The sequence below is a fragment of the Sciurus carolinensis genome, chromosome 8 (genome assembly GCF_902686445.1).
Source record: "Sciurus carolinensis chromosome 8, mSciCar1.2, whole genome shotgun sequence".
Classification (NCBI taxonomy): Eukaryota; Metazoa; Chordata; class Mammalia; order Rodentia; family Sciuridae; genus Sciurus; species Sciurus carolinensis.
In genome coordinates, this window is record NC_062220.1 from 106,318,089 (window position 1) to 106,329,142 (window position 11,054).

General features: G+C 36.5%; 1 pseudogene; it reads left to right on the forward strand.

Annotated features, from left to right (window-relative positions):
* Positions 1 to 3,902: 3,902 nt before the first annotated feature.
* LOC124991383 (heat shock cognate 71 kDa protein-like) lies at positions 3,903 to 5,779 on the forward strand (annotated as a pseudogene).
* Positions 5,780 to 11,054: the final 5,275 nt, after the last annotated feature.

The following is an 11,054-nucleotide window of genomic DNA, read 5'->3' on the forward strand; positions in this document are numbered from 1 at the left end:
CTTTTTCAAATCATGTGCAGAAGGACAGTATCACACGGAAAGCTACTCAGAGGGTATAAATAAATCATAATGCTTGTCGTTGTAGCCACCTGGATCTTAAACTTTGTTCAGTCTTTGGAAATTCAGCCCAGTAATAAGTACTATTTTGTGACTATTATCAAATGACAACTTGTTTGAAACAGCAATTTAAGATTCATTTTGGAGTTGGAGATTTTGACCATTGGGTACAGAAAGTCATTCTTACATGCAGATAAATTAGTATTGAAGTACTGCTCTTTAAGTAATTTTCCCAATATCTTGAATTTAGAAACTTTATAAGAAGCAAATTTATTAAATAAATAACATTCCTTTTTCATATTTGTTGTGGCAATCCCGATGAAAAGACTTGGAGAAGTTAAACAGCATATGTGGAAGACAATATGTGGATTTGTAACAGGTGAGAAATTTTATACCCAGCTGTTGTCACCCCAAAGTCATGTGTATCTCTGTTCTCTGCAAGGATAAAATGGTCTTTCTTTTTCAGCCAAGATTGCTGCCTGGAGCCTCATCATTAAGTGCTGGATAACAGAGGAAATAAAGAATGGAACTGATGGGTTATTCCTGAGGTCACCAAATGTTAGCATTTCATCTTCCTGCTGTTTGGAGGAATTCCTGTAAGCATTTATATATTCCTGGTGTCCACCAAGAGTGATCCTTAAATTCCCAGACTTTATAGAATTTTAAAGTAAATGTAACAATGTAAATTAGCTTAGGAGAAGGGAAAAAAGAGGAAAAGGAAACAGGAACGGATTCATGTATTTCTTAAAAGTTTCAAGCTTCTGGCATTTCATAAATATATTGACTGAAGGAAATCTCAAAAATCACCTTTCTAACCACCAACTCAGCACCTGCCTCTTTTCAACAATATCTCTGGCCAGTGCATGTGCTATATCTTATTTTTCTACTTTCTGTTGAAATACCCTTCTCTAATGGGGAACATACTACCTTTCGAGGTATATAGTGGGTAGTTTGAAATTTTCTCCATGTTCTTATCATTTATTAATTGATTCAGAAACAATTTCCTTAGTATTTGCTTTTTGCCCTAGAATTACTTCTTGCTAAGGGATACAAGGTGAATAGGGTTAGTTTTAGGATTCATTTGCCTACCTTGTCACTAAGCTATCCTTGGAGCCCCATGTGTGATAAAAGACCTTCTTCAATACAGTTGACTGGAAAAAATTAGGGCACCTCATTCAGGATAGGTCAAATCAACATTTCTTTTTCTAGAGTGGAAGGGAGTCCCAGGGCTCCTTGTTATTCTCTTTGGGGTCCCTGAATAGAGTTCTCATGTAAAATTTGATATGGGTAGTTGTATTAGAGACAGTGAAAGTTTACCTGAGAAAACCAGGCTTCCAAAAAGAAATAAAAAATCAGATTCCTATAGCGAAACAATAGTTAATGGCCTTGTGGCACCAGATAGAGACCAAGTGGACAGTCACCTATTCATTTATCTTGAGATATTTCCTTCCCAGGTATTTCAGATCTGATTTTCAAGAAATTTTCCTCCCTTATATTCTAGAGATACTCTAATCTTTCTGAAAATCCTCCCTTAATCACTTTGGCTAATTTGAGAGTGCTTTCTGTGCACAACTCAGTGAATCCTATAATCATCTTGGTTATTGAGATAACTCCTGAAGTAAGCTCTTTTGATATTGGAAAAGTATGTCTATGGGTACCTGTTTAGTGAGAGGGAAAGCAAAAAGCCCTAATTTTCTTAGACATGTCCTTCTTTTCCATTACTGCATCCCTTTTGTACATGCTATGTTTACAGTTCTAATCTCTGTGGAAGGCAATGGTCACAGATAAAGTTTATTTTCCACTCCAAATCAGTTACCATTTAAAAAAAAAATTAGTTGTAGCTGGACACAATACCTTTATTATGTTTATTTATTTTTTTGTGGTGCTGGGTATTGAATCCAGTGTCTCACCTGTGCTAGGTAAGTGTTCTACCACTTGGCTACAACCCGAGCTCCCCAAATCAATTACCATTTTGACCACCATTTTGGCTAAGGCAGTACATGCAGACACCTAGAAGAAGTTTTAAAAAGGAATCTATTAAATTTTCTCCAGGATAGCCTATATATTATAAAGTCAAGGTCCAGTGGAAAATTAAGCTATTTCATATCCTTGGATCATATAAAAGTGAAGGTTCTCACTGGCTATATTTATTCACATTCCATGGGACATTCTCTATGTGAAAAATTGTCCAAAGAATCACCTTCATTCTCATTATTTTTGAAAACTTATTCTTCCCTTAGTAATGTTTTTATATGTCTTGTATGTCTTCCCTCATCCCCAAAATCTCAGCTTTCCAGCTATTTTTTTCCCTTTTCAGCTTTTCTTATTCTAAATACATATCCTGTCTCAACTCTTCTATGAAGTTTTATGATAAAATTATTATTCCTGGCTCTCTACCACCTACCCTGCTGCTACTGGGAGAGAGAACTACAGCATCATTCTCTGCAGCCTGATTCCCCCCTTTCCTTTCATTCAAGCTCTGGCTGCAAGCCTTTCCTCAGAAGATGCATTCCCTTGGAGTTTGTTCTTATCCTGTTCCCTTTGCTTGGAATAAACCTCCTTCTCCACTTCCTCCTTTTATGGTTTACAACTCCTTATTCAACTTTGGCGATTACAGATACTTTGCAGTATTTTATTGTTTTGTTAATTTGTGTGAGAATTTTCCTTGTATAATTTTGCATAGCAAAAGATTTTGTGGCAATAAACTCCATGTACTATCTCTTACCTGTCTGAAGCAACCTTTTGTGTGAAATTTAAATAGCATAAATAATACAGAATACAGAATATTTACTGAAAAGTGCAAGAGTTGTGAAATGATTAACTAAATAGAAGAACAAATGACTATGTAGTTTCTATTCATTCTCAAACTAGAAATGAGTAAGTACATAAGAAGGTAAATATGTGCATGGTATTTGTCTTAAATTTTTTAATGTGGGTATTTCATCCATGTGGTTCTTTAATCTGTTCCTATTGGGTCAGTACAATTCTAAACAAGTTATAACACTTAATTTTCAAACATCAAGTTTATTTTTTTCTTCATAAAATAACAGAAAACAATCTCTTTAAAGGTTTCTGAGCAACTTGAGTAAGTTGATTGCCCTTTGTGCTAATGACAGGTAATGAATATAATTATTAGAAACTATTGAGAAAACAAACATTGCAAAGTCAGATCCCATCAAAATATGTGCAGTGAAAACTGAAGTTTAAATTTATATAGAAAAAAGTTGCAGGGAGAATAAAGCTGTGGAATCATGAAAAATTGAGCAGGGTCACAGGACTCAGCAAACCTTCTATTTTCCCTGCCAGAAGCTTTCTGGTGTCTCTTGTACATTTTCTAGTCTAATAGAATGTAATTGTGTTGTAGGTCAGCAGTGACCGCTTGCATTCGTGATGCCCATGTATAATAAAAATGCTATAATTTGGATTTTAAAAACATTTGTGTTGCTGATATAGTTTAAAACTTTTCAGCTAATTAGAAAACCCCACCTTTAAAAAAATGCAAAGTTAGTACATTAACATTAGTGAGTATATTGCAGGGGTTTTTCTTCTTTCATTTTTTTCCTAACAGTTGAATACCTAGCCCCAGGGAATGGTTATCATTTTAATATGAGCTAATAATCAGGTAATTTAGAGCATTCAAACTCATCTTATTTTTTATGGGATAGCAGGAAGATGGAATAGACGATGGTAATTGATAGGTAAGATCATATGCTCTCAACATATGCAATATTTTTTCATTTGGTTCATTATTAATAAAAAAAATCTAGTCTCATTGAAGGCTGTGGCAACTTTTGAGATTTGTGTGTTTTCTTCTCAAGCAGATTCCAGCCTACACATTCAGAACCATGTCTAAGGGACCTGCAGTGTACCACCTATGCTTATGTGGGTGTCTTCCATCATGTAAAACTGGAAGTAATTGCCAATGATCAGGGGAACCAAACAGCCCCAAGCTATGTCACCTTCACCAACACTGAATAATTGATTGGTGATGCTGCAAAAAAATCAGGTTGCAATGAACCCCACCAACATGGTTTTTGATACCAAAAGTGGGATAGGACATAGATTTGATGGTACTGTTGTCCAATCTGATATGAAGCACTGGCCCTTTATGGTGGTGAATGATGCAGGCAGGCTTAAAGTCCAAGTAAATACAAGGAGGATACAGAAAGTTTCTGTCTAGAGGAGGTGTTTTCTCTGGTTCTGACAAAGATGAAGGAAATTGCAGAGACCCACCTTGGGAAGACTTTTACCAATGCTGTGGTCACAGTGCCAGCTTACTTCAGTGACCCAGCATCAGGCAACCAAAGATATTGGAACCATTGCTGGTCTCAATGTACTTAATGATAATTAATGAGCCAACTGCTGTTGCTATTGCTTATGCTTTAGACAAAAAGTTTGGAGTTGAAAGAAATGTGCTGATTTTTGATTTAGGAGGTGGCACGTTTGATGTGTCAATCCTCACTATTGAGGATGGAATCTCTGAGGTCAAATCCAGTCATAGACACCCACTTATGTGGAGAAGACTTTGACAACTGTACGGTCAATTGTTTTATTGCTGGGTTCAAATACAAGCATAAGAAGGACATCAGTGAGAACAAAAGAGCTGCCCAACATCTCCATACTGCTTGTGGAAGAGCTAAGCATACCCTCTCTTCCAGCACTCTCTATGAAGTAATCAATTTCTATACCCCCTTTACCTGTGCTTGATTTGAAGAGTTGAATACTAATCTATTCTGTGACATCCTTGATCCTATAGAAAAAGCTCTTTGAGAGACCCAACTAGACAAGTTACAGCTCCATGATATTGTGGGTGATTCTCCTCATATCCTCAAGATTCAGAAGCTTCTGCAGGACTTCTTCAATGGAAAAGAACAGAATAAAAGCATCAACCCTGATGAGGTCGTTGCTTAAGGTGCAACTGTCCAGGTAGCCATTTTATCTGGAGATAATTTTGGAAATGTTCAAGATTTGCTACTCTTGAATGTCACCCCTCTTTTCTGGGTATTGAAAATGTTGGTCAAGTCATGACTGTCCTCGTCAAGTGCAATACCATTTTTCCACCAAACAGATGCAGACTTTTATGACCTACTGTGACAACCAGCCTGCTGTGCTTATTCAGGTCTATGAAGGTGAGCATGCCATGACCAAGGATAACAAGTTTGAACTCTCAGGTGTACCTCCCGCACCCCAGGGTGTTCCTCAGATTGCAGTCATTTTTGATATTGATGCCAATGGCATCTTCAACATCTCTGCTGTGGACAAGAGTACAGGAAGAGAACAAGATTACTATCACCAAGGACAAAGACTATTTGAGCAAGGAGGACATTGAGCATATATGGTCCTGAGAGCTGAAAAGTGCAAAGTTGAAGATGAAAAGCAGAGGGACAAGAGTTCTCTGGAATCCTAAGCATTCATCATGAAAGCAACTGTTGAAGATGAGAAACCTCAAGGCAAGATAAATGAAAAGGACAAACAGAAGTGTCTTGACAAATGTAATGAAATCATCAACTGGTTGGATAAGAATCAAACTGCAGAGAAGGAAGAATTTGAACATCAGTAGAAAGAGCTGGAGAAAGTCTGCAACCCCATCTTTACCAAGGTGTACCAGAGTGCAGGAGGCATGCCAGCAGGAATGCCCGGGGGCTTCACTGGTAGGGGAGCTCCTCTCTCTGGTGGGTTTCCTCTTGGCCCACCATTGAAAATTAAGCCAGTCCAAGTCTAGAGATAGCATTATTACACATGATAAAATATGGAAGGCCCAATTTGTAGCAAATTCTATGGCACTTTTAAAGTTGCTACTATAGTAAATTACTGGGCATTCTCAGTACTTGAAAATGAAACATGTGCACAGGGAAAAGAAATAACATTGCACTTTATAAGCACTGTATTATATGTGTAAAACACAATGTCTTAAATAAAAACTGTATTTAAATTGGAAAAAATAAATAAATAAATAAACAAACAAATCTAGTAAGGAAAACTAAAGATTCATATCAGTAGAGATTTAGCACCTGGGATAAAAATATTTGGATATCCTTTACATAAACCCACAATTTCCTTTTATTCTTATTACCACTTGTGAAATTTGTTAAATTCAAAATGAAGTCACCTGTGGCAAACTCTAACAAATGAAACCAGGAAAATCATGGAAGGAGGGCTCTCACCTGTGATCTGTCTTATAACAGAAACTGTCACAGAAGCAGCTAACCACTCATACAAGAACACCTGCCCAACTCACTGCCTTGCAAGTCCCCTCAAGGAAAAGAGCCTGCTATGTGCTAAGGCTAGTTTACCTGCTAGCTGCAGCCACTCTCGAGTCAGGGCTCAGCAGTTCCCACATAAAGTCACAGTACCAAGGTACTTTCTTTCATAACACCTTGCATAGCTTTCCTCTGTCCCTACTAAAAACCCATTTTTTCTTCTTTTCCTTGGACATACAATAGGCCACCCCAAGCAACCTATGAATATGTGTCCCAGATTATGATTCCATTTTCTTTTTTTGATTTCCATAATAATACTTTGCTGCGTGGAACTTTGTTTTTATAGTTTTAGTTGCTTGTTACACACTCTTTAAGGAGAATGGAATCCATAACTGCAGCATCTCTCCCTGTAAATTCCCATCTGTGGCCCAGTAGACAAATGATTTATCCTGCTTATTGCCATAGTCAGAAGGAATTTCATTTACCAAAAAAAAAAAAAAAAAAAAAAAAAAAAAAAAACCTGAGAAACAGAATGCTTTCTATAAAGACTGAAATTCATGCTAAAGTGGTGATCCATGTATATTGTGTTTGTGAGCTGAACTGTGTCCTTTATCCAAATTCCTAACACTCAGCACCTCAGAATGTAACCGTAACTTGTACTGTCATCATCCTGGTTCAGGGTGGGCTGGAAGTCTGATTCAATTAATGTCTTATAAGAAGGAGAAATCTGAAGATCTCAAACTGATTAAAAAAAAAAGATAATATATGCCAAATATAAAATTACATAGATGTTAACATTATCTAACGAATATTTTAAGGCATAGTGCTAAAAATACTTCAGTAAATAATTGCAAACATTCTTGATACAAACACAAACAAAAACTAAAGCGCTTCAGTCAAGAATTAGAACATCTCAACAAATTCGCAGAAAATACAAAGGTTTTGAGAATAAAGAGGAGAGACACTTGGGACAACTTTCCAATGTGAAAAATTTTAGAAGAAATGTCATTTTTGCATTTTTAAAAATTTTACAGTCATATTAGTTTCCTAGAGAAAATCTCTTTCATCTGTTGTGATGTACTACAATATTTGTTTCTAAACAATAGGCTCATGTTTTTGTTTCTTGTTTTTCAGTTTTGAAAACTGTCTGCTGACTTGTGATGGTGGAAAATGAGGATGTAATCTTGGACACACATACACTCTTACCTCCTCCCATCTTCCCAGGGCAGTTTTACATTTCTATTATGAAATTCCTATGAACTACTTCTGAGTAATGGAGCATACTTTGACTGACATTATATCTTACATGCATTTTTTATTCCTATCTCACCCTGAATTTTTTAGTTTTCTTTTTATTCTAAGTGTCTTCATTGTTCTCTTTATGTATCATGATCTAAAATTCACATTCCTCAAAGACTGACCAGAGTCTTGTCTTGGCATTGGGGAATAGTGGAATGGGAAAAGGCTTTTTTTCTTTATTAGTCTTCTTTCACTTTTACAACCTATACATGTGTTGCTTTGTAAGAAATAAATGCAACTACTAGGAGCTTAGAAGGGAAAACTTTTTAAAACATTTAAAATTATTATATTGCTCTTCTATACACCAACTTTAAAGAAGAGCAACAGAGGCCCAGAGAAATTGAGAACACTCACCACCATTCCCAGGTGGTACATCATGGCACCAGTGCTTCAGTCATATCCAGATCACCTGAAAGGTGAAGGGAAGAGGATGATAGCAACTAGAGTTACATGATGTCCAGAATTCATTTCCAGGGCATGGAGAACAACTAGGGTGAAACAACATGTTCTAGGTTGTGGGCAAGAATATAGTCCATACTCCAATGGATGACAGAACTGAATTGAAGAGGGTTGGGGACTTCTATCAGAATTAACTAAAGACCTGAGCAGGAGAAAAAAGAATATTGTAAAAAACAAAAATTATCCAATTCTGACAATAAAGAAGGCCTTTTCCAGTCCACTTGCAAAGCATTACTGTTTTCTAGATATGAATTTTGTTTGAACAAACTAGGGAACTCACATATGAATGAACCAAGGAATATGGCTCCTTGGTCAAATTAGTCAATCCAGTGCTGGGTGTCTTCCTGATCAATGTGAGTTATCTTTAAGAAGTCATTATTTTGGCCTATGCCCAAAGGACTTAAAATCAGCATATTAAAGAGATACAGCCACATCAATGTTCATAGCTGCTCAGTTCACAATAGCCAGATTGTGGAACCAACCTAGATGTCCTTCAATTGATGAATGGATAAAGAAACTGTGGTATATATATACAATGGAATATTACTCAGCCATAACGAATGATAAAATTATGGCATTTGCAGGCAAATGGATGAAATTGGAGAATATCAAGCGAAGTGAGATAAGCCAATCTCAAAAAACCAAAGGATGAATGATATCGCTAATAAGTGGATGATGACACATAATGGGGGGTGGGAGGGGTTAGTGTTAGGGTTAGAGTTAGGGTTAGGGAGGGGGGCAAGAATGGAGGAAGGAAGGACTGTATAGAGGGAAAAGAGGGGTGGGAGGGGTGGGGGGAAGGGAAGAAATAACAGAATGAATCAACCAACATTACCCTATGTAAATTTATGATTACACAAATGGTATGCCTTTACGCCATGTACAAACAGAGAAACAACATGTATCCCATTTGTTTACAATAAAATAAAAGAAGTCATTATTTATGCTAATCTTGCATCCACCCCCATATCAATTAGTGAAGAGCACAACTGCTAAACAGGTAATGAATTTATTATGAAATAATCTCTTGTACTTTGTCATGACCTATAAATGTTGGAATTTTACTTGTACCTCATGTGAGATCTTTTTAGGTTAGAGGCAATAATACAGCAGACCTATTTAATAACTACTTGCTTAGTAAGTACATAACTGCAGTGTTTCCCATTAACACGTGGAAAATTTGGAAAAGAAAATAGCAAAGTGAATTGTTGACAGATGACTATGACACATGAATGTTGTTGCCAAGATCTTCAGTGATCAGCATCTGACTTCTCTTTCAAATGCTTGTCCAACTCCCTTTGTGTTCTGGTTTCTGAGTTAGGTGCTGGGGGTGCAGAAATGTACAGCAGTCATAATCCTGAGCACACAGAGAGGATCACTAACTAACTGCCTGTCTTCAGGAAAAGATAGTTTCTTAGTGAAGCATTAAAGATGAGTGTGAATTTTCCAGGAAGAGGGGTGGAAGTGTTGAATCTAAAAAGGCACAAAGCACATGATGCCTTCTTTCCTTTGCCTCTGAAGTTTCCAGTAGCCATGGGCAGGTCTTGTAATGAAACTTGTAAGCTATCTATGGATTAGGATGTATAAGGAATATTACTTTCCTCTGTTTTTTTCTGGTAGCTATAAGAAACCCATTTAAAGTTTTAATTGGATAAAATGCATTTTATGCGATGCCCCTGAGGCCATCAATCTTTTGTTTAAATTTCACATCTATTGTCTGTGTGACCTCATTGTTTTAGATCTACTTGAAATCACCTCTACACTTTGAAATTAGAAATATGTGATAAAGTTATGCTGAGCATGAAAGGACAGAATGATCATAACTAGCATGAAATAGATATTTCTCACTTAATTTTGCTTTATTTAACGTAACTATAATACCTAATATAAATGTAAAAGAAGAAAGTTCCGAAATTTTACAAATTATAGCATCAAACTTCCTCTGTGACCTTTCAGAAATTTATCCACTAATAGAAACCTTTGAAACTGTTATTTGTGAACTCACCGGTTATGTTAAAATAAACCAGAAAATAAAAGTACTTTTGTTAGCTTTCCATTATTATAACGAAAACCTTACACATCAACTTGAAAGGGGAAACGTTTATTTTGGCTCATGTTTTTGAATGATTCAATTCATAGTTGGTTGACCCACTGCTTTTGGGCCTGTGGTGAGGCAGAACATCGTGTAGAGAGTATGTGGCAGAAGAAGTCAGGAAGCAAAAGAGATAAAGGAAGGGATTGGGGTCCCCAAATCTCCATCAAGTTCAAGCCCCCAGTGACATAACTTCCTTAAATTAGGCCCCAGTGTTCCAGCACCTCCCTACAGTGCACAGGCTGCAAATAAGCCTTCAACACATGAACATTTCAGGGACACTTATCCAAACCATAGCAGTGATGCTGATTGAAAATGATCAGATGTTGATCATGTGTGAATCATAGACACACCCAGAGTCATGAAAGTATTTTTAAGATAAAGAACTATATTTGAGATTGGACTTCTATGTAAGTTATAATGTGGCATATGCAGATCTCTTTCTCTAGTCCAGGGGAACATTGAGAATCCTGGAACAATGTACATTTAATAGCTACTTATCTTGGTATGTGTTTTCTTTTAAAAAAATATCGCCAGTGAGATTTGCTTTGGTGCCATTTAGTTAGTTGGCATTCATTAATGATAAGGGAAGCCAAGCAGACAAAGAGTTTAGATTAGGGGTTAGAGGGGAAGAACCAAAAAGAAAATTATAGGGTTGAGATTTCCTTTTTCAGTGAAAATAATTTAAGATGCTTAATTACCAAGGGTTCACCAATGTTCCTGCAATTTCAACACACACACACACACACACACACACACACAATGTTTACTTCTAAATGCCCATAATGTTTTATAATGTGATTGTTACTTAAATAAATGTGTCCTTGACATAAGCTGTATCTTTGCTTAAGATCCTTCTGTACCTAACTGAAGATTATCAGTCAGTGGGTAAGTACATGATGGCATTTAATAGGCATTTTTTTTTTAAAGTTCCTTGTTATTGGCAA